Source organism: Pecten maximus, chromosome 2 (genome assembly GCF_902652985.1).
Source record: "Pecten maximus chromosome 2, xPecMax1.1, whole genome shotgun sequence".
NCBI classification, from domain to species: Eukaryota; Metazoa; Mollusca; class Bivalvia; order Pectinida; family Pectinidae; genus Pecten; species Pecten maximus.
In genome coordinates this window covers 27384848-27410539 of record NC_047016.1, presented here as the reverse complement: position 1 = coordinate 27410539, position 25692 = coordinate 27384848, and the positions used below count along the sequence as shown (strand labels likewise).

The 25692-nt window shown below is 32.9% G+C and overlaps 1 long non-coding RNA gene and 1 other non-coding gene across 2 annotated transcripts; both read left to right on the top strand.

The window, feature by feature from the left end:
- Positions 1-2291: 2291 nt before the first annotated feature.
- On the top strand, positions 2292-25692 carry LOC117321675. Its single transcript, XR_004531394.1, has 4 exons — positions 2292-2388; positions 7890-8053; positions 24083-24358; positions 25221-25692. It is a non-coding gene; the product is annotated as an uncharacterized LOC117321675 (long non-coding RNA).
- Trnac-gca lies at positions 19542-19613 on the top strand. Its single transcript has one exon. It is a non-coding gene; the product is annotated as a tRNA-Cys (tRNA).

Below are 25692 nucleotides of genomic sequence, written 5' to 3'. Positions count from 1 at the left end.
AGGTTAAGTTTGGTTTTACAGTATATGAGGTTAAGTTTGGTTTTACAGTATATGAGGTTGAGTTTGGTTTTACAGTATATGAGATTGAGTTTGTTTTTACAGTATATGATGTTAAGTTTGGTTTTACAGTATATGAGATTGAGTTTGTTTTTACAGTATATGAGGTTAAGTTTGTTTTTACAGTATATGAGGTTAAGTTTGGTTTTACAGTATATGATGTTAAGTTTGGTTTTACAGTATATGAGATTGAGTTTGTTTTTACAGTATATGAGGTTAAGTTTGGTTTTACAGTATATGAGATTAAGTTTGGTTTTACAGTATATGAGATTGAGTTTGGTTTTACAGTATATGAGGCTAAGCTTAGTTTTACAGTATATGAGGTTAAGTTTGGTTTTACAGTATATGAGATTAAGTTTGGTTTTACAGTATATGATGTTAAGTTTGGTTTTACAGTATATGAGGTTGAGTTTGGTTTAACAGTATATGAGGTTAAGTTTGGTTTTACAGTATATGAGGTTAAGTTTGGTTTTACAGTAAATGCAATTGAGTTTGGTTTTACAGTATATGAGGTTGACATTGGTTTTACAGTGTATGAGGTTAAGTTTGTTTTTACAGTATTTGAGGTTAAGTTTGGTTTAACAGTATATGAGGTTAAGTTTGGTTTTACAGTATATGAGGTTAAGTTTGGTTTTACAGTATATGAGGTTAAGTTTGGTTTTACAGTAAATGCAATTAAGTTTGGTTTTACAGTATATGAGGTTAAGTTTGGTTTTACAGTATATGAGGTTAAGTTTGGTTTTACAGTATATGAGGTTAAGTTTGGTTTTACAGTATATGAGGTTGAGTTTGGTTTTACAGTATATGAGATTGAGTTTGTTTTTACAGTATATGATGTTAAGTTTGGTTTTACAGTATATGAGATTGAGTTTGTTTTTACAGTATATGATGTTAAGTTTGGTTTTATCAGTTTGTTTCGGTAAACATAATTACACAGAATTATATATGATTCATGGTCGATGAAATTACAATGTAAATAGGATTTCGATCAGCAGTGTGAATACTGATACAATGTACATCATGCTTTTTACATGTACCTGTTAAGACATACCATTTTAGCCTACGTTATTGTATTTTAACGTAATGTTGGTAGTACTGATCCGTCTTAATGACACGAATTGTTCCTTAACATCTTAACCGACTATTCAGATTTTTTACATTAAAATATCAGCATATTTTTTACAATATTAACCAATCAATAATAAATGATAAAGCTGTCCTTGCGTATTTGGATCATAAGTATTAATCTATACAAAGTAGCACCATATCCAGGACTATATTGTTACTACGTTTTCAAATTGGGAAAATGAACAAGCATAACAACTAAGTATATACATGTTAAAGGATAATCAAGATTGTATATTATGACATGTTATATTCTTTGAAAGTTATTAGATTCCATCTTCCAAAATGACGTGTATTATAACGGGCCAAATAATAACATGTTTATGGCTGTTTACCCGCACGCCGCTACATTAACGAATGAATGATATGATGATATTAATATATGTCAAAACTTCATCGCTTAACCATAACAAAGATGAATTAGTGTTTAAAATATTCATTAGTTACGTAACACCAGTAACAGTGCACTCATAAATGTTGAAAAGCAAAAAAATCACAGAAAACGCGGAAATAAGGTGATGTAGTCATTAGCGTTATTTAATTAGCACATGTCTTAAATATGAAATAATAGGCTGACAGTAATGACACTTAATCTAAAATACAACATAAATTATCATATTTATTCGTTATTATAGACGAATATGATTAAATGTAACGAGCATAGGTGCATTCGCAGGCATGACAGTTCAAACCATAATTAGCAAATATCGTGATTATGTAAATGTTTTATCTCGAGTTAATTCATGAAAACATTACCATAGACAACCTGCGCTTTCATGATTTAATTTGATATCGTAATTAAAGTCATGCATATAGGCATCTTCTGTAGGTAAAGATGTTGTTTAACATCGGAATTAATGTCTAATGTACGTAATGTTTTGTTGGAACATAAATTGGCATGGTTTGCATGTCTGACGTATATAACTTAACATTTATATATTAAACAAATTATCAACACATGAAGGTGTATTAACTGGCTAAATGTCCCTATGTTTTTGTTTTTTATTTTGTAAAGAATGACCCAACTAGGTCCTTACACAAGCTGATCTCTCCCTAGTTTGAATATATTGTACAAAATGCTATATTACCGTCTTCTAAACAAATTAAGAGTTTGATACAGCTCAGTCACAATGAGTTGGAATGCACCATACAGCTGGAGTCAGGGATATACGTAATTTCAATATTCTAGAGACGGGGGCAAGCTTAGTAAGTATATTATCATACAGTATTATAGTATATACCGAGAGTGAGACAATGTTTGAGAAATACTAACGAACTCTGGATAGTCATGGTATAATGAAATCTTAAAATGTTCAGCTTGCAAGTTTTTTACTCTATCGCTAGATATAGACAAACATAAATATACCTATTCTATAATTTCACCACACTTACTACTACAATTTAACACCATATAGCCGAATAAATAAATATTTTTTGTTTGTTTTTCATGACAACAGCAGCTCGGTGTCGTATCTATGGTAAAAATATCTGCAATTGCAGTCAGTTGTAATCCTGTGTATGCTTTTAACCAGGATTCTCGTTCAGACATACATAATAATCACGGCTCATTTGCTTCAGAACCTGCTCATATATTACTGCCCCATTACATATCTCTGTAATGATACATTGTCCAGTAACCTAACAAGTCTTGGCAGCAGTACAGGAGCATTACTGTAAAACGTTATGTTTGTGTTAGGTATGTATGGCATATTACGGTCCATAATGATTTCGTATGCTTACACATCATCTGCCTTCTTTATTCATTTCAATGTCTAGCTCACTACACCGTACCTAACACGGGTTGACAGGGTTGATGAGACACGCGTCTTCTTGCTCAGCATTTGATTTATAATTTACCAAATTTGGCACAGAATAATATGAAATAAAAAGGGATTAGTTCTCCAAAATAAAAATGTCATTTGTAGCATAATTCGCTCGTGTCAGTAGCTATACGACAAGGTAGCGATTATTAATTAGATCTGTACCCTGAAGGGTGACATTCTAGGAACATTGCTATCGGAGACCAGACTAATAATTTTCACTGGCTTGTCCCTTCCGGCGTTAGTGAATGTGATGGTATAACGAAGCAGTTATAGGTGATGAAGAGGAGAGGATTGGGGCCAAAGGACACACAACTTTGGGGCAAATGTTGCAACAAAGACGACTTTATGAGCCAACGTTACAGATATTGACATTCACGATGTAAATCTCCACCATTTCGTCTTGTTATACAGTCTGAAGTGTGTACAAACAAATGTATGTTTCTGCGCCTGATTTAGGCTCCTTGCCCTTCATGCTATCTGAGTAGTATCCTCGCATAGTACAGAATTACGTAAACATTTAATGGGTGGTTAAGAAGTTGTTTTAAACACTGTGTATTTTTTTTTAAACAATCCATTATCTAATAATTCTACTTTATATATATTGTTGCTGCTGGGTTCGCGTGTGCCGAGTTGTTCTGATAACATGTTTACATGTAAAGCAGTCTTTATGTTTGTTGATATATCTGTAATATTGTAAAATTGCACAGATGGCTCACATTTGAAATGAACCTCAGTATGTATTTTTTTCTTATAAATATATATATATATTAAAATGTTTTTTGCCTCAGTTTTTTTTTATTGAATGAAAATAAATGTTTTTCAAATGGTTCAAAATAGAAACTTGTCCAAATATAAAAGTAATTCTTAAAGTACGTGTACGTATTTGACGCATAAACAGTTTTGATTAAGTATGGGTTTTTATTGTTTAACGTCCTATCAACGACACATTGATTCAAGACTGACAACACATGAAGGATATAGGAACTACATGTACACAGGATTGCACTTTATATTTAGAGAGTTTTTCGCCGCCTCCTATGACGAGTTCTAGTCCTCGAAGAACGAAACAGCTTGATGATACAGTTTAATTTTAGCTTAAATATATCTCACTCACATTTGTTTTTTGAAAGATGCTAAATATCTTGTATGTCATTTGTATAATCCTATCATCATATTGAATGAAACCTGTGTCTCTTATAATAGATATGTCGTCGCCATGGTTGCTTGTTGATATCATTAATGAGATTATTAGATATTGAGCACTGGAGTTTTTGTTTAGATTATCAAAAAATATACTTCCCAATGTACATCAGCATTTATCATTATAATCGTTCTATTTCGTAGATAAAGACGTACATCTTAACGATGGTCGCATAACTTGTAATTTTTCATAACAACATTATGGCCGACAGCCCTGCAGGGACTGTACTGAACACATATATTTGGTGGGCTCGACCAGTGTATACATCACCAAGTCAAAATTAATTAACACCATCTCTATGTCGCATATAACATTGTTATAGATTATTATGTCCTTTTTTATTTGTAGAACACAAGGCAATTCTCTATTGACTACGAAAGCATTTAAAGCTTTATTCATAGTATACTCATATTAAATCTTATCTTTGCCTTCGAAGATACTAATATTTAGGTTTTCTTATGATAAAACTACAAACCGGTTTATTCTTCTTTGGTTATATGACGAATTTCGGCATTAGATGCACAATTTAACCATTTCTACATAAATGATGATAAGATGACTTTTATGGGTTCATCTTGACCCGTGCCTACGTAATAATCATATATGTTCGTTTAACAGCTATTATCCTCCATCTCCTGTACCTACTTACCACGTGATCCCACGGTGCCATAGGTCAGTCACATTCACAGAAGACAATGCCTGACTTGTGTAGGAGTTGATGCATGTTCGGCAATTAACACTTAATGTTTATTAAGGACTATTTTGTCACATATGGTTGACAAACAATTTAGTGTATATATGTTCAATTCAGCAAGATAACACATTTATTGTTTACACTTGTATATGATATTTCATAATACAAAAGTTAACATGTAAAATACATCTAATAATGAAAATAAGTTACACGGCTTTGATCTTTTGCGTTTCTCGTACTTATTATAAATCCCAAATACATGTATATTCATTTTCATTTTTCAAATATCTAGGACAATACACACTCTAAACAAACGATAATGTTCTGTGATTTTACTGATAATAGATATTTTGTGATTAAATACATAACACATATTTTGTGATTAGATGATAATAAATGTTCTGTGAATAAACTGACAATAGATGGTATATGATTTAACAAATAATAAATGTTCTTTGATTAAACTGACAATAGATGGTATATGATTTAACAAATAATAAATGTTCTTTGATTAAACTGACAATAGATGGTATATGATTTAACAAATAATAAATGTTCTGTGATTAAACTGACAATAGATGGTACATGATTTAACAAATAATAAATGTTCTGTGATTAAACAAATAATAAATGTTCTGCGATTAAACTCTTCATAAACATTTTGTGATTAAACAAATAATAAATATTTTGTAAGTAAGCTGATCATAAACATTTTTTTTAAAAATGTTTTCTGATTAAACAAATAGTAAACGCTTTGTAATTATTCATGTAACAGTATTATGATAAACATTATAAAAGTGATATCTCCCTATTCTGTATATACGTAACGTAAACATAATTAATTATGTCTTTAATATAAATTGTAAACAATGTAATAATTAATATGTTTACACTATAATGTATACCGCCAACATACCACGCTGTTTAGCGTATACATTTTGCGCACTATAAAATCTGAACAGATCAGCGATCGGACAAACTGGCGCGCATAAAATGCCTTCTGCACATATAACTTTATGATGTAAACATTACTGAATATTTCTGTCAACTAGAACAACTTGTTTTACTACAAGAGATGAAAAAAAGCATAATTTGTTTAAAGTTATTTTTCTATTCCCAGAAATCGCCTTCTTTATTAAACGATGAGAATCAATCATCTCAAAAACCACCACCCATAACAAAAGCGGCTTGTAATAGATTTCGAGATAAAAGGGAAAAAAACACAAAGGCACGTTGTACACTAATTGAAACAATATTTCATTTGTGTTAATCGGTTGCTACTCCAGGGTTAGGAGTGTCATTGCGATGATGGCCTTCGGGAAGCTCCAGTTTACACGTCCTAAACCACATTGCTTGTTTGTTTTTTGGGAAACAAGAGCACAGTTCGTTTAAAAAAAAGAGTTGTCATCATGTAATTTAAAAGTAAGTTAATGCGATGACAGAAGCAAATTTATCAATGCGACCTTATGGACCTGCTCCTGTAAAACACTTAAAAGATTGTGGTGCTATTTAGTTAACTCTGTGTTTTACTATTTAGATAATCTCTGTTTTGACATTTTCTTTGAAATATATCGAGGCTTTAGACACACAGCATCACTGACGAGGCCTAGGTTGAAATAATAACTGTATGGTACAGTTTATTTATTTTGGCTCGACTATATCAAAACTCACAATCTATTTTTAAATATATGCTAATATATTGTGTGTCTTTTGTGCTCTCATTTAAGTTTCAACGGTCAGTAAACATAAGTACAGATTGTACGTCCGAGCTCTCTGGCTATGTTGGACGGTCGGGTGTCACAATGATAACACACTTGTCTTTCACCTAGGCGACCGGAGTTCGATTCCCCGATCGGCCGTGAAAAGGTATGAGGTCATTTGCCCGACCACGTGGGTTTTCTCAGGAAGCCTCCTCGCGCACTTCCATCCGGGCCAACAAGAGTGGTTATTATTAGTTTGCAGAACTTGTTTCGAATTTTTTGTAAAATGAATAGTTTTAAGAGTAAAATATTAGTTGAGAATGTATCACCCCTATAATGTGAACAATTTAATCACGTTGAGGACGTTTGGATTGATTACACAAAAAGATATTTGTTTTACATAATATTTTCTTTTCTTTTTTTCCCATAAGAATGTAATTGTTCTACATGAATGCGTTTTCTATCGGTAAAATAAATGTATACCGGAATTTGAACATTTTAATGGAATGTATATGTTTTGTCTGAATGTATAAGGTTGTTCGAATGTGCAAGTCTTATATTAATGTAAAAGTTGTGTGCGAATGTGTTAGCTTTTTAATGCATAAGAATTTATTCGAATGTGTTATTTTAATATGAAATGCGCAAAGTTTGTTGAAAAATGTAGATTCACCCTAATATGTAAAATTCTATTGAATGTGAAAGTCTAGTTATCTCCTGGTGTTACAACGAATTGTTTCCTGTGATAGGAAGGTTTTTTAACTTATCTTTTAACTGAAATCAATATACAAAGTATTAACTATTTTAATTTGTAAAGTAATTCTAAGGAGATTTGTTTTCAGGGACCGTTAAATCTCACCCAAAGTCTTCACATAATAGGAAACAATATGCATTTGGATGTTGCACATAATTTGTCAATGAAATGTGACAACGGTCACATTAAGACCTATTAAGTGTTAATTGCATATGTATCATTGCATGCACAAACATCCTATTATGTCCAATAGGTCGTTCGGTCCCAATGTCCGCTGAGAATATGACAGACGGGCGAAACAGATATATTGTTATTGTATATATCAACCAACTTCTCAAAGCATTGTCAGCTTAACATTTTTGATAAATGAAATACTTTGATTATTATGTTATTAAATGTACCAACATATTGTTATTGTTTATGCCATATTATCAGTATATCAACTCTCTATTAGAGCTTTCTGTTCATGTTTAACGTAACCACAATTTTAACTTATAAATATGCGAAGCTAACCGATATAATTATGTCACGATTCCAGGTGTCATCCAGGTAAAAATACCATTACAATCTATAACCTGGTAATATTTGACACAACAGAGGTCCAGCCCTTCTGACCAGTGATGTATGTCCATCTGTCGTGTCCAGTTGTAAATGACGTAACAGCCACTTGAGGGATACAAGCGACAGACGTCTCAATACAAGGTATATCACAAGCGAATGTTAACTTCCGGTTTAAAAGAGTTTTCGTGAAGTTGTTAATTAAATTAAATGAAATCGCTTCAAACATATTGTAAACCTTAAAATAGTAAATGAATTGATATAGAAATGTCTATTTACCATCAAAATAATCTAACGAACCTCAGCAATAAGCAGTTTGGTTGTATTTCCCCTATTACAACGAATTACAAGCGTTATTCGAATCACTTTTGCTAAAAAAAGGGCAAGTGTATTTCAGCTAATTATAATGTTTTCCATACCTTTGTACTATGATAATGATATATTTAATGCATTTGTATATTGTATCCATCGTTCTACATTTGTCCGGGAGAGTAATAGTCAGCTAGAATGATCGGTATGTATAAAGTAGGATAACAGATCTTTCCTTTCTCAGCCGATGGCATAGACTTTGTACGTTTTGGAAGTAAAGACATCAGTTTTTAGAAATTGTTATTTGCATTTGTTTCTAAAAGGGTTGGCAATCATTTATATTAAGTATAAATATTTTCCTTTCAAAATTATCATAAAACCAAGGATTGGGCATATTCTAAGAGATTCCTTACCAGCGATACAAAACTAAGTAGCTAGGTAAACGTTCTGCTGTTTTCACCTCCATTGTTCTAGATTTTTCTGTTTTGAAGAGATGGAAATCATGAAAGAGAAACTGATAATCGGTCAAATATTTGTTTTTGTCAGTGTATGGTTAAAACAAAGAACATAATCCATCTACAGGCTTTAACCTCCAGCTATAAAATTGAATCTTCATACTTCTAAAACCAACATTAACATGCTGTAAACCTATTTATTTTGGTGCATCCAAAGTTTGTTGCATAACTGAATCTAAAGCGTATAAGCGCGGTGATGAATTAGCTCACCAATTATACCTGTGGTAAACAAAAAACGAAAGAATCTGTAATAAGTGAATTAATCATTTAACTAATACCGTAAAAAAGATTACAACTAAAATATGAACGCTTACAGTCATCAAAATGTTTTATCAGACACAGTCGATTTAAACTTGTCACGTATCAGAATATTCAGGAAATCTAAGCTACATTCTCTCTTGGATGGCTGATTAAAACCTGAGAACCTGAGAACAATAGGAGAAGAATTTCGCTGAAATGCTAGATTATAACTGAGGGACTGGTAGTAGATCTACCATGACTTTTGGGGCAGATTGCCTCGAAAATTCGACAATTTACTTGTCTGTACTGTCGTTATTACTACTTGACAAATATATATGTATATATATATAAATATGATATATTCAACACGTATATCAATACCAAATGATTTCTTGTGTATGAGGTTTTAATGCATAGTGAGTTTGACCATTTTGATGATACATGAATATAACTTGCCATATTATAGGCATCACGTAAACTATTTTAATTTCAAATGCTTATTTCTATCTGGGTACCATTATTCCCATAACATTAAATCTACACACACAAAGTGTTGTACTGACTAAAATAAACAGTAATTAATTAACCGACAAAAGTTTTCTCTGTGGACACACAATGTCGAATTAGTGTTTGGGTGTTCCTCGCAAAAAATAGTAATGTATCCCTTCAGGTGAGTTGTGACATTGCTGTACAGAACATATGTATTTTCTCTGGTAATTTATAGCTCCGTATTATGACAACCTTGTACGGTACAGTGTCACATAATTCACTGTCTCTTCAAATCTATTAGTAACCAATCAAACTATCGCACATTAACAGTCGTCAATGTTCGGTAAGTTTCGGAATGTTCCCACCAATATTCGTCTCTGCTGTGACGTCACTAGCTCGTGTCATTATTGATGATGTATGATTTAGGATGAATGACTGACAATTGTCATATTGATATCCACCAGGGTGAGAATTGATTTAGACAACAAATGCGGTGTTCTGTTGTCATGATAACATGTATTATCTCCAGGCCGTGTCTGTGCTGTTCCTGACAGCGAGCTCCGGGGCATGGATCCTTAATGGTTCACAGGGATTAAGTGAGATTAACACTGTAAAGAAAATTGAATACAAGGATTAATATATACACATTATAGATATGATTTTTATTTCAATTTCTAAGAAATATAGACAGTGTCATTTCAAATAAGCAAACTACTGTCAGCGGAAAATACTAAGATATTAATTTTGTGAACATGACACATGTAGTTGATACTTTAGAGAAATGCCCTGACTATTTAGATATCGCAAATAGGGGATTATGTAGTCAATTAAAGGTAGATTGATAGGTATACATTATATTTGAAGAGTGATTAAATGTTCAGAATTATTTAGACAGACATGAAGATAGACGTTATAAGGCAGTGATTATATTTTAGATATTATAGCTGGGGGATGGCAACTTAATCATTTATACAGAAGCATTGAGACTGGGAGTCACATAAAATAAGTAAGTTTATTCATTTGAAATGTAATTAATTATGATAGTTTAGATGATATGATGGGTTATTTTTGTGATTTCATACAAAGGAGGTTAGAATGAATGAATTGCATAAAAGAAACAGTAGTGAAAAGTGGTTAAAATTAGAATTTAGGAACTGATATAGTATTTCATATAGCTGTGTCCAGAAATGAAGTTAGGAAAGTCCATATGGACCAAAACGATGCTAAGAATAGAAGGAGAGGTTCACTTATCACTAGTGTATTTATTTACATATGAATGTGCTATTTATGAACTGGAAAAAAATATTTAAAAAACATTTATTTATAAATAAATACATGTTTATATAAATAAATAAACTAATTGGTTAATATAAATAAAACTAAAAATCAGTTGTAAGGATGGTGAACTGGGTATTAGATATTGGGAAATCTTGTACTTAATACACTACAAAATTCTGAAGTTATCGATGAGTCACTATGCTGAAATTTATTTCAGTCAGAAATTATATCCTAAATATATGTATGTGTTTTCAAAATCTCTTGTTCGTGAGTAATGCTATTTAGGAGCATATACTTTTTTTTAACAATTACCTAATTGTATATAAACGTGTTTATATCTAGAAAATGAGGGGAAATAATGCTAGCTTCTGTCGATAATTACTGAGAAAAAAACATACGGTTTGAAAATTTGATAAGTTTAAAATGATAACTATGTTCATAAGTAGGAGGAATTGAAAGAAAACAAATTGCATGATTTATCGTACTATGTGTAGAGGTTAAACAGTGCGAACTGTTTTCTCCCCCATTAAGATGGTATTATCACTGGGCTGTTCAGGTCATGAAAATGATATACTCGGATGAGCCTCAGCCACATCAAATACAACCAGTAATACGCCCCATCATTACCTCCGAAACACAGAGAGGCAAATATCACACTCCATTCTACAGCTACATTCCAAAGGAGGATCAAACACTTGTTGGATAATTATTGTATTAATATTTTCATAAATTATATCGTGTGGATGGCAGATGCAAACTGGAGACAGTTCACTATCATCACCTGTTTCATTAAAATTATGTTGCATTTGAAACGTAATTACTGCCTCTGATATTTTCTTGAAACGTTGATTCGTGTTCATTACAAGATCTGTTTCTATTTTATATACAATGACATCTACAAAGTCTTTTCTTCAGATTTTTTCGAAGATTACCTGGTAAAACATGTACTTTAAAGAAAATCTGATAAGAACACTAAAGCTATTTCAGATACTGGTGGTATATAAATATAACACTTTGTCTACCTTTGTTATGATATCAATTATGTTACCACGTGCTGTATCTTATATATATTGTATACTACTTTTATCTCTTTGATCTATCAATTATGTTTAATATTATATAACTAATCTTTATCTAAACCATTATTGCAAGCATATTGTATATATCATATAACTATATCGTTTTATTGTATTATACTTTATTTGATACATAAATGTTTATATTTATATATGACATAGTTGTAATCAAATTATATATGTAACTAGTTAATATAATTATGGAAATTAAACTAGTACTTATCAAGCATCAAAATATCTTTAACTAAATGAACATTATGAGAAAAAAAAGAGAGAACCCCCCCCCCCAAAAAAAAAAGAAAAAAGAAGAAGAAATACCGAAAAAACAACAACAAAACAAAACGTAAACGTAGCGACTACTTGATGGTATCTTATATTCATTAAGCCATTTTTGTAATTATTGGATGTCTTTTGTTATTACAAATAATGTATATCTCTTCTTTTAAGCCAAAACAGTCAATTACTGTTCACCTTCATCTTCATGTGGCATGGCTTGCAAATGTCAAATTCAAAAAGTCAATGAACATTTCAATACAGAACAGGTTGTTTTGATAACTTTTTGAATATTTTATATTGTTGACCTATTCGTTACATCTTTCGTTTGAAGTATCATCATTGTCCAGTTATGGTCAGTAATAGTCTGGCCGAATTCTCCTCTAAAAGTAAGCGTCTTTTCTCACTCACTAATGCATTCGGTCAACTGCTGACAAATTCAAATCGGTCGATGAATGTCGGTCTTTGTATAGGCAAACATAAATTACCATATGCTAGCTGAAAACGATGGAGTAGTTTTTCTGATGTGTGGTGCATAAAAACACTCCTTCATAAAACATCCATTAACTTCGATGGTGGCCAGGCGACCTTCTTGACCATCACTTTCGGTGACTGGTAAGTTTGAATAGAAATTAACTTGCAAATATCAACTTCAAAGTGCATATCTCAAAGTCACAGAAACAATTTTTCACTAATAAGGGATGTATACCGTATCGGTAAGATACGGAAATACATGGGATATTTTAAATTACATTTGGTTTAATGTTAAAAGATGCAGATCAAGAAATGATCTTCATTAGTTGTGTGTAACAGCAAAAATAATTTGATCTCGCCGACATATCTCAAATGTAGAATTTAAGAAAAACACATCATAAAGTCATAGTATTATTATATATATACTGAAATGTCGATGTACAAATGAAACCCCAAAATAGTACCAGAAAATTAGATAAGATATCTGTTATGACGAAAACGCAAGTTAATAACGGAACATAAAACAAACTGTGAGCTTTGAAACTGACAATACTTGATTCGGACCACACTGTCATGGGATACTTGACTAGAAGATAAAATATGTCATTTTCTAGGAACAGCCATCATCACACTCCGTAAGCTTGGGCACCACTTCCATTTGTCATCTACTAAATTGTAACTTGTAGTCTTGTCATTCTGTCGTTTGAATTAGTTTTTTGGGAACATACGAAAACAGATTGCCCTAATAAACATCGTAGAAGGTTATATTCTGGGGTCACAAAGTCAGTTCATATATTTATATATGTAACTTAGATAGATTTGAAACATATGTTTGCCGAAAGTCATTTCTTTCTACATTATACTTGTTGTGATAAAATGAAGCGTTATACATGATAGTGTATTTTATATCTCAAAAGTGGCTATATTCATTGTGAGATTCAGACATCATTACCTACGGTCAAATATGGGATTTTCTCTAGACACCAGAATATGTTTCGGATTTATTAAGGGTGCAGTCATGTATCCAAATTCGCAATAAAGTCACCGTATTTCAAATTTAGGAAATAATTTGCATTATGTAGATACCAGAATGAAAATAAAAATAATTTTGATCAAGTAAATAAAATAAATAAAGTTATAATAAGAATTTTAATATTCGCGGCAAAATAAAACTATTCAGTTCAGTACAATTCTATCCTTCGTGGGCCTCGGGATTATAAACATCACTTGTGACACGTGACCAGCTGCCGGACACGACCAGGAAAGGACCGGCTTTGACTACCTGGGAAAGTGGTATTAATTGAATAATTTTCTTCATTAGGAGTGACAGTGGTCACTTCAGACGGTCAAGTCTGGACATTAATGTCCTTTATGGAACAATTATGACCATAACGTTTGACCGTCGCCTGTCCATCTGTCTTGATGTGTCTTTGACATCACTTGCAAATCAGGCACGATCTGTCCTGTGCTTATTCGTGCAGTCATATACAAATACACCAAGTGGATGTTATTAATATAAGAAGAAAGAAAAGATATTTTAATGAATTTAAATATGTTTCCTTTCCCAAAAGATTAACATTTTATGATTTCTTGCGATTTCATGAGTGGAACATGTGAATACAAACAACATCAAAATAAGATTAAGATGTCGAACCCTTCTTTAAGCCAAATAATAATGCCGCGAGTATAATATTGTATAAATGGTGCTGCACAATGCATTGAATTTAAGATAACGGAAGTAAGGTTTTTAAGTTCTATTACTTATCAATGTTTTTACTTAGGGCTAATACATGAAGCTTAATAATGTACAGAAAATACTGAAGATTACAAAACAACCTACTTTAAACAACTGAACGGAAAGTTGTGGTGATTAGAAACTGCCAACATTGCAAATATGTGTCACGTTTGCCAAGTTCAAATATTTTTGAAGTATGTTTGGTACCCCCAACCTGTGGCAGCTAAGGCAGAAAGTGAATACATGTTTGATTTAAAAAACAAAATAACAACACAAAGATAAATTGTGTAGCTAAAGTTGTGATTATGCTATAATGTATACATGTGCTATAATGATACCATCTGTGGTAAACGTAACGGTGATATATTCAGAAAAAACGGTGAAATAGAAGATTTTTCAGGATATATCTTGTGCGAGCTACCCACGTTATATGGCGATTGTAAGGTGAAATCGTCTTTATATCAATATTAATTTCGAAAGTGATTTAGTTTTATTTTTCATTCTTCTCGACGCGATGGTGTTATGGCCGCGACGCGATGTTGCTATGATGATGACGCGATGTTGCTATGATGATGACGCGATGATGTTATGGTGATGACGCGATGATGTTATTGTGATGACGCGATGATGTTATGGTGATGACGCGATAATGTTATGGTGATGATGCAATGGTGTTATGGCCATTAAGAAAAAAAATACAAAAACCTCAAAATAATCGCAAGGAACCGACCACACCTTGTGCCAGTTTTATTACTGAATAATCGATTACAACGAATATCGAGATTTTAAATAACGTCAAAACACCTGCGCATCCCTTCTCGAACTGAACATTCTGATTTTATCAGAAAATATTGCCGCTGTGAAACATTTCGTAAAATAAGTTTGAACTAGGACATGCGATTACTCTTCAACATGGTCCTGTATGAGAAATACACGCGCCTTGTATATGTTTATCCAATCGGTGACAATCGTTATTTTCCGTCGCGTCACTCGATACACTGTTTGCCTCACGGCGACCATTTCCGAAAAAGAAAAACAGTTTCATTCTTATTCATTCTATTCAACTGAATATGAAATTAAATGTATATTACTTTTTTTTTACCAAATCATGGCGACTCACATTATGCTGTGGAAGTCATGAGAAATGAATGACAATCTGTTATTTCACTTCCTTCTTTTTTTTAAATTGTGGTAACAAAGACTATAAACTATCTTAAAGTAACTCAAATAAGTAAAATCTATTTGGGTATAGTGATGTCGTTTTTTATAAATAATTTACTCTCGACCGATATAATCAATAGTGAACAAAAGAAAGAATGTAATAAAGCTAAAAAAAGAAAGAAATAGAGTGAAAATGTTATCTGTAAAGTTTACACATGAGTACAGTAAGGTGAATGACCTCGTAGTATACATTAACATAATTATGTATCTTACCATACAATAGTACAAATATAACACAGAAGTATTTCAAGGTAGACACGAAAGATATAAAACCCATTAAACTAATTACTGTGTTTTTTAGTGCGGATTATTAAGGGTAAAATAAATTGGATGTGTATACAACATCCGCGGTATAATATGATAAATGCTCTTCCCGGCTCTCGCTAACGACCACACTATGTATGTTGATCCTGAAATTAATGTGATTTGTCGAGTTTTTCACTTCTTCCTGAAATGGTTTATTAGATAATTGTCCATGTATATCATCGAACAGATATCTTCCGTGACGCTCGAGGAGATTCCAACATCCACCACTGTTCAGGTAGAATACCTTAGTGAAGATTTGTTTGGTAGTTAATCTTGCAGCTGATTTTTTTTATACTTAAGTACATATACAAATGTATCATTTGAAATAATGTTATTATCTACATACATGTACATGGAAATATCTAGCAACAATCTGTAAGTGTCATGAGAACACGTGGAATGTAATACATGTAAGTCTTATAATCCGTGTCTTCAAACATTCAAAGAATGCCGGAAGCCAAGGAGAGAGTTTATAAAGACAAAGCATTTTACTCAACCCTTTTGTGTAATCAATTAAACATATTTAAAATAACACAAACAAGATATTCCCCTAATTTGGCACATTGGAACCAGACAGCAATATCAAATCATAAGTTTCTTTTTATCATATTCTACTGGTTTCTGATTCCTTTTTGTATCATTTCTATGTTGTATATGATATTGTAAAATGGAAATTGACAAATAAAACAGTTTAAACTAACGACAAACGCTAGTCTTACCAGATAGATTCATATCCGTATTTTTGTTTTGGTTCATGTTTTATAAAACTTGTTTAGAGTTTAACAAACATGGCTCCAAACTTTCACATAGACCGGCTACCAAAATTAGATCATCCCTGACTTAGTTTAAGAACATGTCCCTTTCGCTTAAAAACTTAGGTATTACATAGATACCAGTAACATAATGTGAGTGTTTGTGTACCGAAGGAGCGTTTTTACAACCGAACTTTGAACTTTGTCAGACAGGTATGAACATTCAACTTCATATCTATAATTAATTAAAACAAGAGACAATTTATAGGCTGGAAAAATAAGCGATCGGTCTTTGACGCCGTTTCGGTCATTTTAATGACTTAACGATAATGATAAACAACAGTTGATTAATATACCTGTCACGCCGTTAATTACATGTCACATCTTTAATTACCTTGATAACAGTTAATATAGACTGAATGATAAAGGTATGTGATTGTTATCATGCACCTTTACCTTGGTAGTAAGTAGTTATGGTTGTTAAAATACAGCCAGGTTTAAAAATGAATCATGATCTTAACTTACTCACCGACTAGGTTGTCCTGATTTAAACTCTTTCTGTACACTTATTATTAAATCTTAAAAATAACGTCAAACGCCATGTTTTTGGTATATTATATATATGACATTAACACCGCACGATAATCCTGTAATCTCCATAACGTCTAAATTGTGTCATAGTTTTGATATACATGACATTAATGTGTCTGATACATGGCGTCTAATATGTATATGTTAAAGCGTTAACAAGCTATCAAAAATTACCATTACTGCTGTGGACATCTTGCCAATGATAGTTTGATTGCTGATGTGTGTGATGGACTACTGTCTGTTCATTTTCTGATCATGTTCAGTCTTGTCCATGAAGTATGACTGAAAGTGAAAGCAATCAATGTCCGCTAGACTCATGGACGTTTATCATAGGAAACAATTACATAGAAAAAAACCCATTTAAGTCGGTAGCATATCAGTCAATATAGATGGATAGATTGACCATAGTTAAAAATATAATATATCTTAAACCACAATATTCAATAAATCATTATTAAAACCTTGTAATTATTGTGTTTTATCTGAATAGATTTGTCCGTAAATCGGCCCTGGCGTATAACAAACGTTTATCGTTGGCGTGACTGCGAGGACTGTTATGTGCCCTCCGATAGCGTATATATTATACATCTAGACTGTTTCTCACCAAAATGCATAAAATGATGGTTTAGAAATTCATATTGTCAACACCGGCAAGTGAAAAACTACCGTGATAACAAAAGATTAATTGGAGAATGAGCAAGGTAGACTTTCTTTGGGATCTTATTAAATTATTTTTAAAGGATAAAATGAGAATCTCAATCTTTTGGGTTGCAAGGTGGTAATATTGTAAAGCTTGTAAATGTGTGTATTGTATAAAATATACAACTATCTATTCTTTTCTTAAATAGATAATGTATAATTAGTCTTTGTTAGACATGCAGTACATTATATTTTCGTTGGTGTAGAGACCATCTGTCATATACCTTAGCTTGTTACGTTACGGGTAGCGATCTTATGCACTATACAATGGCAAGTAACGATGTTAAAACGTCGTAACAATCGTCGGAGCATGTGATCAATGTTAATACCAAATTCGTTAACAAGGAGACAGTAAGTTTCGTTCCTGGACGATACCCTCATATATACTAGTAAGTATCGAAGATGAAAGGAAATTACCGGATATGATTTCTTTCAGAATTTTCTTATATACATTGGGATGATAATCTACAGGATATTATATTAAACTTTAATCTAACATAGACTAACAACAAACATTGATGTTTAACCATTCAGTGGTGGCAAGTCTATAATATCATACAAAATAAGTGTTTACCTTATACCAATGAAGGAAGCAGACATGACATAAAACATATTCAGAGATAGCATGCCCTTGTTTCCTGACAATTTCCTTTTTAGATTTTGATATTCATGTCGAATCACTTTAAATTTTCCCCCTCACATTCTAGGTACCAACACGTTAGTCCTTAGCATTATTGACGAGTCCTGGAAGAACGATAATTGCCTCGACTGTATGTAGTTCTGAATTTGGTTTGAAGGGTGATTATCTTGTGTCTGTTTTGTACAATCCTTGACCATCACAATAGATATACAATAAGAGACATAGTTTAAAATGTATTTATAGAAGACTGCGGTTATATCATAGCTTTTGACATACAATACAAACGATGAATATATTTTGAGACTTTAGCATTTTTTGTTTTTTGTTTTTGTTTTTTTGTTTGTTTTGTTTTTGTTCTAAGTAACATCTCCATTGTCATATTATTAATATTTCACAATTAGTTATTAATACCTCTTTAACAAGAACGAAACCCGTGTAATATTTTATAATCAGCAAAAACTTAAATGAAAAATTAATTATTGGGCATGCGTGATGCGTTATTAATCAGGACATATCCTGTCACATGGTGGCTAACCTAGATATCGTGACTTTCGTTATGACTTGAAAGAAAAACAACAAACAAAAAAGCGTCGCAATGCCATTCCTTGCAAAAACAAATATATCATTCAAAAAAGGGGAATGCCATGGGGTATCAGAATAATTTATGCATCAGTCTTTTGACAAAATATAATATTAAAGTTGTCATTACTTTTGGCGTTCGGCAACCTTAGGAGTGATTTGTTTCATGCAGCTCCTACGTTTGAGTAAATAATATTACACTTATCAACCCCTTGTTTGAAACTTAAAAATGAGGCATTCAAGAAAACCATATCATATAAAGCTCAATAATTTTATTGACAATTTTGATATTCTGGAAACTGAGGCCGGTCTATATGTCTTTCAAACCATTGCGGATATACGTTGCTCGATTGTCCACCATGTATCACAGCTGTGAAATCGATTTATGGCAACAGATGGCAAACTTCGAATTGAGATAAAGATTTGAAACATGAATTTACCTATAAAGATAGGCAGGGGATATAGCTCAGTGGTAGAGCATTCGACTGCAGATCGAGAGGTCCCTGGTTCGAACCCGGGTGTCCCCTAATTTTTAGATTTTAAGGTAAAACTAACCAAATGCTTATCTGATTAGTCAGTCAATACACGTACCTATAGTTTTACTTACAGTGTTTTGTTATTGTAATACCTTCAGTATTTCATTTGATTGTGTGAAGTTACTCTCTTACAGAACGTGTAATTAACTGTAGCATATTAAATATCGATATTCATTAAAGCTGCCCGTCTACATAGACCATAAGTACGAATCATTCTGACTACCTCTCCTATACAAATTAAAGCGTAGATTGATGATATTTGTCAGAATTCGTTACTATGTGAAAACGCGAAATGTGAGGGCACCCGGAGTGGCGAACATACACTGTTCAGACCTGACAAGTGTATCGATAACACACATCAATCATAAATAACAATAGTGGTACTCTGCCTTATATGTGCATGGTGGTTCTTTAGGACAACATATCAAATCTCGCATTCTCGCTCTCTCGACATAAGGTCGAAAATGCTACAATGCGAAAACGCGACGGCGAGGGAGCGAAAATGCGAGAATGCGAAAACTCGACGGCGGGAATGCGAAAATCCCATGACAAAAGTAATTGACGAATTCACACGAAGGTTTAGCTACATGTTTTAATGATAATCTCGACAGATCTGATTCCTATCTCCTCTTTCGATTTGATATGTTCCATTCCAGGTGCGCCCAATTTCGTGTTTCGACACAGCAAGAAAGTTTGACTATTATCCGCTACCGAGCGTCTATTTTAGTTGAAGAAAACTCAGAATCATAAGAACTATCGAGGTACCTTCTTCATAAGAAGCAAGCTATGTTTGTAAATACCTCCCTACCCAATCTTTTCCCCAGATAATGTCCGTCGATGTTTCTTGTATATGGTTTGTCTTTAAAAATGTTCGTTCAGAAATATTCATGCTTTATTTTCTTTGATGTTTTTATCCGTTATTTGTCGATAAGGGTTGTACAGCAGAAGAATCCAATTGTGAATCGTGCCAAAAACAAACTAGCCGACGAATTATAAAAATATGATTTGTCATTTAATTAGTTGCTGTCGATCCTTTTGTTCGGATGAAATAATGCAATAAAGTTGATTGACATCAATATAAAAAGACAATTGCGGTTATGTCTGAACAATTCGGTGATGCTGGGTGCCAAAGGTGTAGAATACCAAAGTGGAGGTCAGGAAATCAACATGGGTCCAAACAATGGATAAAATGTAACTGTATGAGGAGTGGGACTAAACACGTTCACCTGACTCTAAACATAATTATACAAGTCCTTATTCATGATAATTCTAGTCTATATATATTCCGGTCCTTTGTTATACTTTATTTAACATTATCACTGCGTATCATTTGACCATAGAACCACAACCTTATACCTTATTATAGTTAATGTGCCATGCTTTTATCTTTGGTACTGTCATTCTCCAAGCATTACTTTGAAATAATTTAATTTTGCTTGTAACAAGCATTTTCATTGGCTCAAAAAATTATGTTATCATCTCATAACATAAAATTCGGTTGACTGTGACGTCAGCGGAGTAATCGTTGTTCATGGGATTTTGTATTTATCGATGTGTTTTTAAATATCTGGAGCAAAATAAACATGTTAAACTTAATGAAAATGTTTCTTATCGTTGTTAATTAAATTATAAGGGTTAACTGTAATATTTTTTTTACTCTTTTCATCAACCACTTCGCGGTTTATTCAGAGTACACCCCAGTTTTTTGTGTTATTGCTCAATAACGTAAAAAAATATTACAGTTAACCCTTAATTAAAAATAAAGCTTAATTTTGTTGAGATTTATCTGTATTCTTTTTTCTGCTTTTGATAAAACCTTATCATAGATAAACTACCAAGATCTCTTTTCTGTCATAACAGAGTTAATTCTGTTCCGAGGTTGGCAATGGTGTCTGCCGAAGATTTCACACCGTAATCAAGAAATCGTTATACAATACCCAGTCGACCTATCAAGTCTGGTCTGAAGACCTGTTTATTTCTACAATCATTTGTGATTATCTGCTGTTAATTTCCCTCGGGGAACTCTTCTGCGTTTGAAGGGTAATTTGAAGTATTAATAAGTTATGCAAGGTAAGGAAGATTTTGTCGGAGAAAGATGGCGGGGATTCCCCCGAGAGAAGCGTTGCTATGCTATCATGATCCGAGCGATAAATAAAAGGATTTTACATAGTGGTGGGTTTTTGTATAAGATATAAAGCCTAAACAGGTAATTCTGCTAATAGGAATTCATTTAAATGATTGAAACAAAATCTGATCTAACATGACGAATATTTCAGACCTCATTGGTGTCGGTTAAGCTACAAAGAATTTATCACAAAGTTACATACTCCTACAAGGTACGGTATATCTATATTTTTCTATTTTTGAGAAATTATAGAACAGCAATTATAATTGTATGGACAGGATTCATCATCATCATCATACTTTATTTCCACCGGTTGGAGATTTTAAATACAAGGAAATCGACATAAAAAAAGTAAATGAACAGAGGAATTAGAAGAACTCCTTCGTTACATAATAATTTGTCTGACAGAAATTTTGCAATACATCTATTTATAAAAAAAAGCCCGAAAGAAACCAATTTATACATGAAACTCGAATCATATTTGTAATTGAACGCATATATGTACCTCAGCTTCATCAATCAATATTTCTTAACTTAAAATGGTATAAAGGAAAGCATTACAGAATCAAAATAAAGTTCCTTAACTTAGATCTCCCTTAAATCTATAATAATGCTTTCATTTGGAAAGTTGATCATTAAATCAAGGAATGTTGATGAAACAGAGACGATTTAAAAATACGTGAGTTCATCAAATTATTCATTATAGGTGTGTGTGTCTTAATGTCACAATTTATAATCACATGAGTAAATATATACCATCCTCTAGCTGTTGTTGTAAACAGTTTACGACCCCATACCCGCTAAGTGGACTGGCAGACACACGGTTGGTAGCTAAGTAGAATTACCTATGTAACACGGCCTGTTCAATCATTTGCCAATTTTTGCCACATTGATGATAATTTGCCCAAATTGGATAATGACAGGTGCGCAAATTCGTTTAGTCATCTAAGTGTTTAAATAAATCATTAGATTTTATGTTTATATTATGCACCAGTCATTTGCCCGTAAACTGACCAGTCTAAATGACCACACACACTAGACATCAATTAGCACTATGTAATATAAACCACTCGATACAAATTGTCCGTTTTCGTGATCTACGCCGCGTAATAATACATCATTACTCCGCAAGGTGAGGAGCCTTTTCACATGGTTGTCCGTCCCCAAGGAAATCAAGGCCACATTATCATGTTCAGTACTTAACTCCTTAAATAATAAATAGGTCCTGGATGTCCGTCATATGCCCTTCTCAAACTAAATACCTAAAGTCAAAACGGTTTATACGTTTTCAAACAGTATCTTTATATAATAGACTGTATTTAAATCTTATTTGACAAAAACGTGTCAAATGATATTACGATTCTAAATGAAATCCTATATATTGTAGAATCTAATAAATGTGTGCACATTATGATATATGAGCGCTCAACATGAAAACGCCCACTTTTCTTATAATACGTTCATAAAAAAAACACGAAATGTGTCTTATCAAGTTATCATAATTTCATATTACATTTAGCGTTTTCTTACTTTTCCTTGAAGAAATTAAATTAAATGACGAAGTAAGGTTTGCTGTTTTGTTTCAGTGATCGTAGACAGGTTGTGATGTGTTGGTGTGAACGAGCTCCTCTTAAACTCCGTACAAATGGTTCTAAGGGGCGACACGTTGTCCATTAACGTTTAAGTGAAACTATAAATGTCCATCATTTTACAAAACTGGGGGCATCCCGACTCCGGATATCACACAATGGCTCCAAACGCTTGACCATGTGGATTTGAAGGATTAGAGCACAAAAGCCTTTTGTTCTAAAATCATTTATAACTTGTAGTTAAAAAGACCATACCAAAATGTCTAAATTTTCATTTGGTGTCTGATACATTGTATATATTACCACTTCCAGAAATAATAGCAATTTACTTCTTTTATGTCATCTCAACTTTCGCAGTGGCCACACTTTAATTAATTTTGTTTCGTTTAATGACATGTCATTGTCATAAAGAATTAATAACTTCTATATGATATAGTTTTGAAATTTTGGACCCAAAGTTCACAGCTTGTGTTCCGAAGTCAATAAAGTGGATTTACGGCCCTAAGAGCTAGCGGAAACTTCAGGAAAAATTCCGTTTGTTTTATTTAATGGCCAAATAATTATGAAGTGTTAATAGTGTGGCATAGCTACCATGCATGCTTGCATTTTTTCAGAATAAAAACGGGTAAAGACAAAATCCGAGACAGAAAGAGAGATACAAGACTATAAAGCATCCATGTATATAACATATTTTTGAACCTCACATCAACCGCTCTGAATCCACAGTAAACTGTATATATTTACAGGACGTCCTCCAGATGGTACCCCTAACGAGCTGTAAGTGACGACGACGTTAACCAGCCTTTGGCGAGTATTTAATATCTCATCACATCCTCTTACCAATTGTCTAACGTCTCCGACTCCAATTATCACATTACGATCCCACTCGTCCTGACTGCTGACCAGTGGATATAGCCAGACTGACCACTAGATTCAAAGACACCTTACAGATGGCCGAATCACCATGTAGGAGTGGTTCACGCGCCCTGTTATATCTTTGTTCCGGGTATACCGACAAATAGGTTCGTTCTTATTGTCTGCTTGACCTTTTCTAATGTTGATATTATATCATGTTTCTGACACAAACTGTTGGCCAATTAGACATACCAATTAGTTATCTAAACATGTGTAGGTATATGGTATAAGGTATATATACTGCCTGTGAACAATAAACAAATCGATCACACCCCTTTTTAGACAATAACATTGCAATGTTAATTGCTTGTTTGTAATATCAGATACTAGTATTACATTATTTTAACGTTATAACTCATTACTAACTCTATAACTATAGTCTAGGCGATATGATAACACAGTTACCTCCTTAGAAATATAAACCTCGTTCAACACACCTTTGCATCCTGCAGAAGAGTAAATAAACAAGAGATACCAAACCAAAGGACATTATATGTCGAGTCGGTAATTATGGAAGACACATTTCAGAAACTCGAGGTTGGTATTGACTTGTTACCGTCAGTTTGTACAGTGTACATATCTGTAGCGGACAATATAACAGCGTTACATCACTTCACGTCTAAAGTGATGGAAGAAAGATACCTTGATTTCGCCGGCATCATTTGAGAAATGTCAGGGTTAGGATAATCTCTCAAACAAGAAAGGTAATCTCGCATTGGAGCTCTTTATGATCCTTCAATCATTTCGTTTCCATTATCCCTCTATTTCTCGGTTTTTTTCTCAACCTAGCGACAATTTCATTTGTTACGAGTGATAACAGAACAAGATAATTATGAGTGGAACAACATACGTACCTAGATTTATGTATCAAAATGCATGATATATGAAAATACAACAAATGGAACCAAATGTTTCATTAGATTTTGCTGTAGTTGAAGTCATCATGGTTTTCGTCTTTTATCTTTTCAGGTATCAGACTTGCCCGCCTGATTCGACTGGACACAGATGGTCATTACAGACACCTTTGCCTGACCAACAGGTCTAAGGTCATATATCTGCCCAGAAGGGATGCAGAGGTGCCTCTACATGATTTATAACACTTACGAGGACTTTTCTGAACATTTAGATTCTTTTCTCCTCCAATTATAATAATTTACTGTATCAAAAGCGGTAGATTTCAAACAAAGAACAGCAATACTGGCTGACTGTAGAACATATGCTCGGCAAAAATCCTATTGATGTGTCAAATAGTCTCCAGCGACAGAAACGTATTTGATATTATGTAGAGGGTCAATCTGGCCAAGGTGATATGCCAGTTCAAGGATAGCTCGCAGAACGGGACAATTTGTAGATGTATATATAATCACCTTGTCTAATATCACCTTTAGACTTATTATGTATTCAACGTGCTATTGAATAAAAATCCACTGTTGGAAAATAA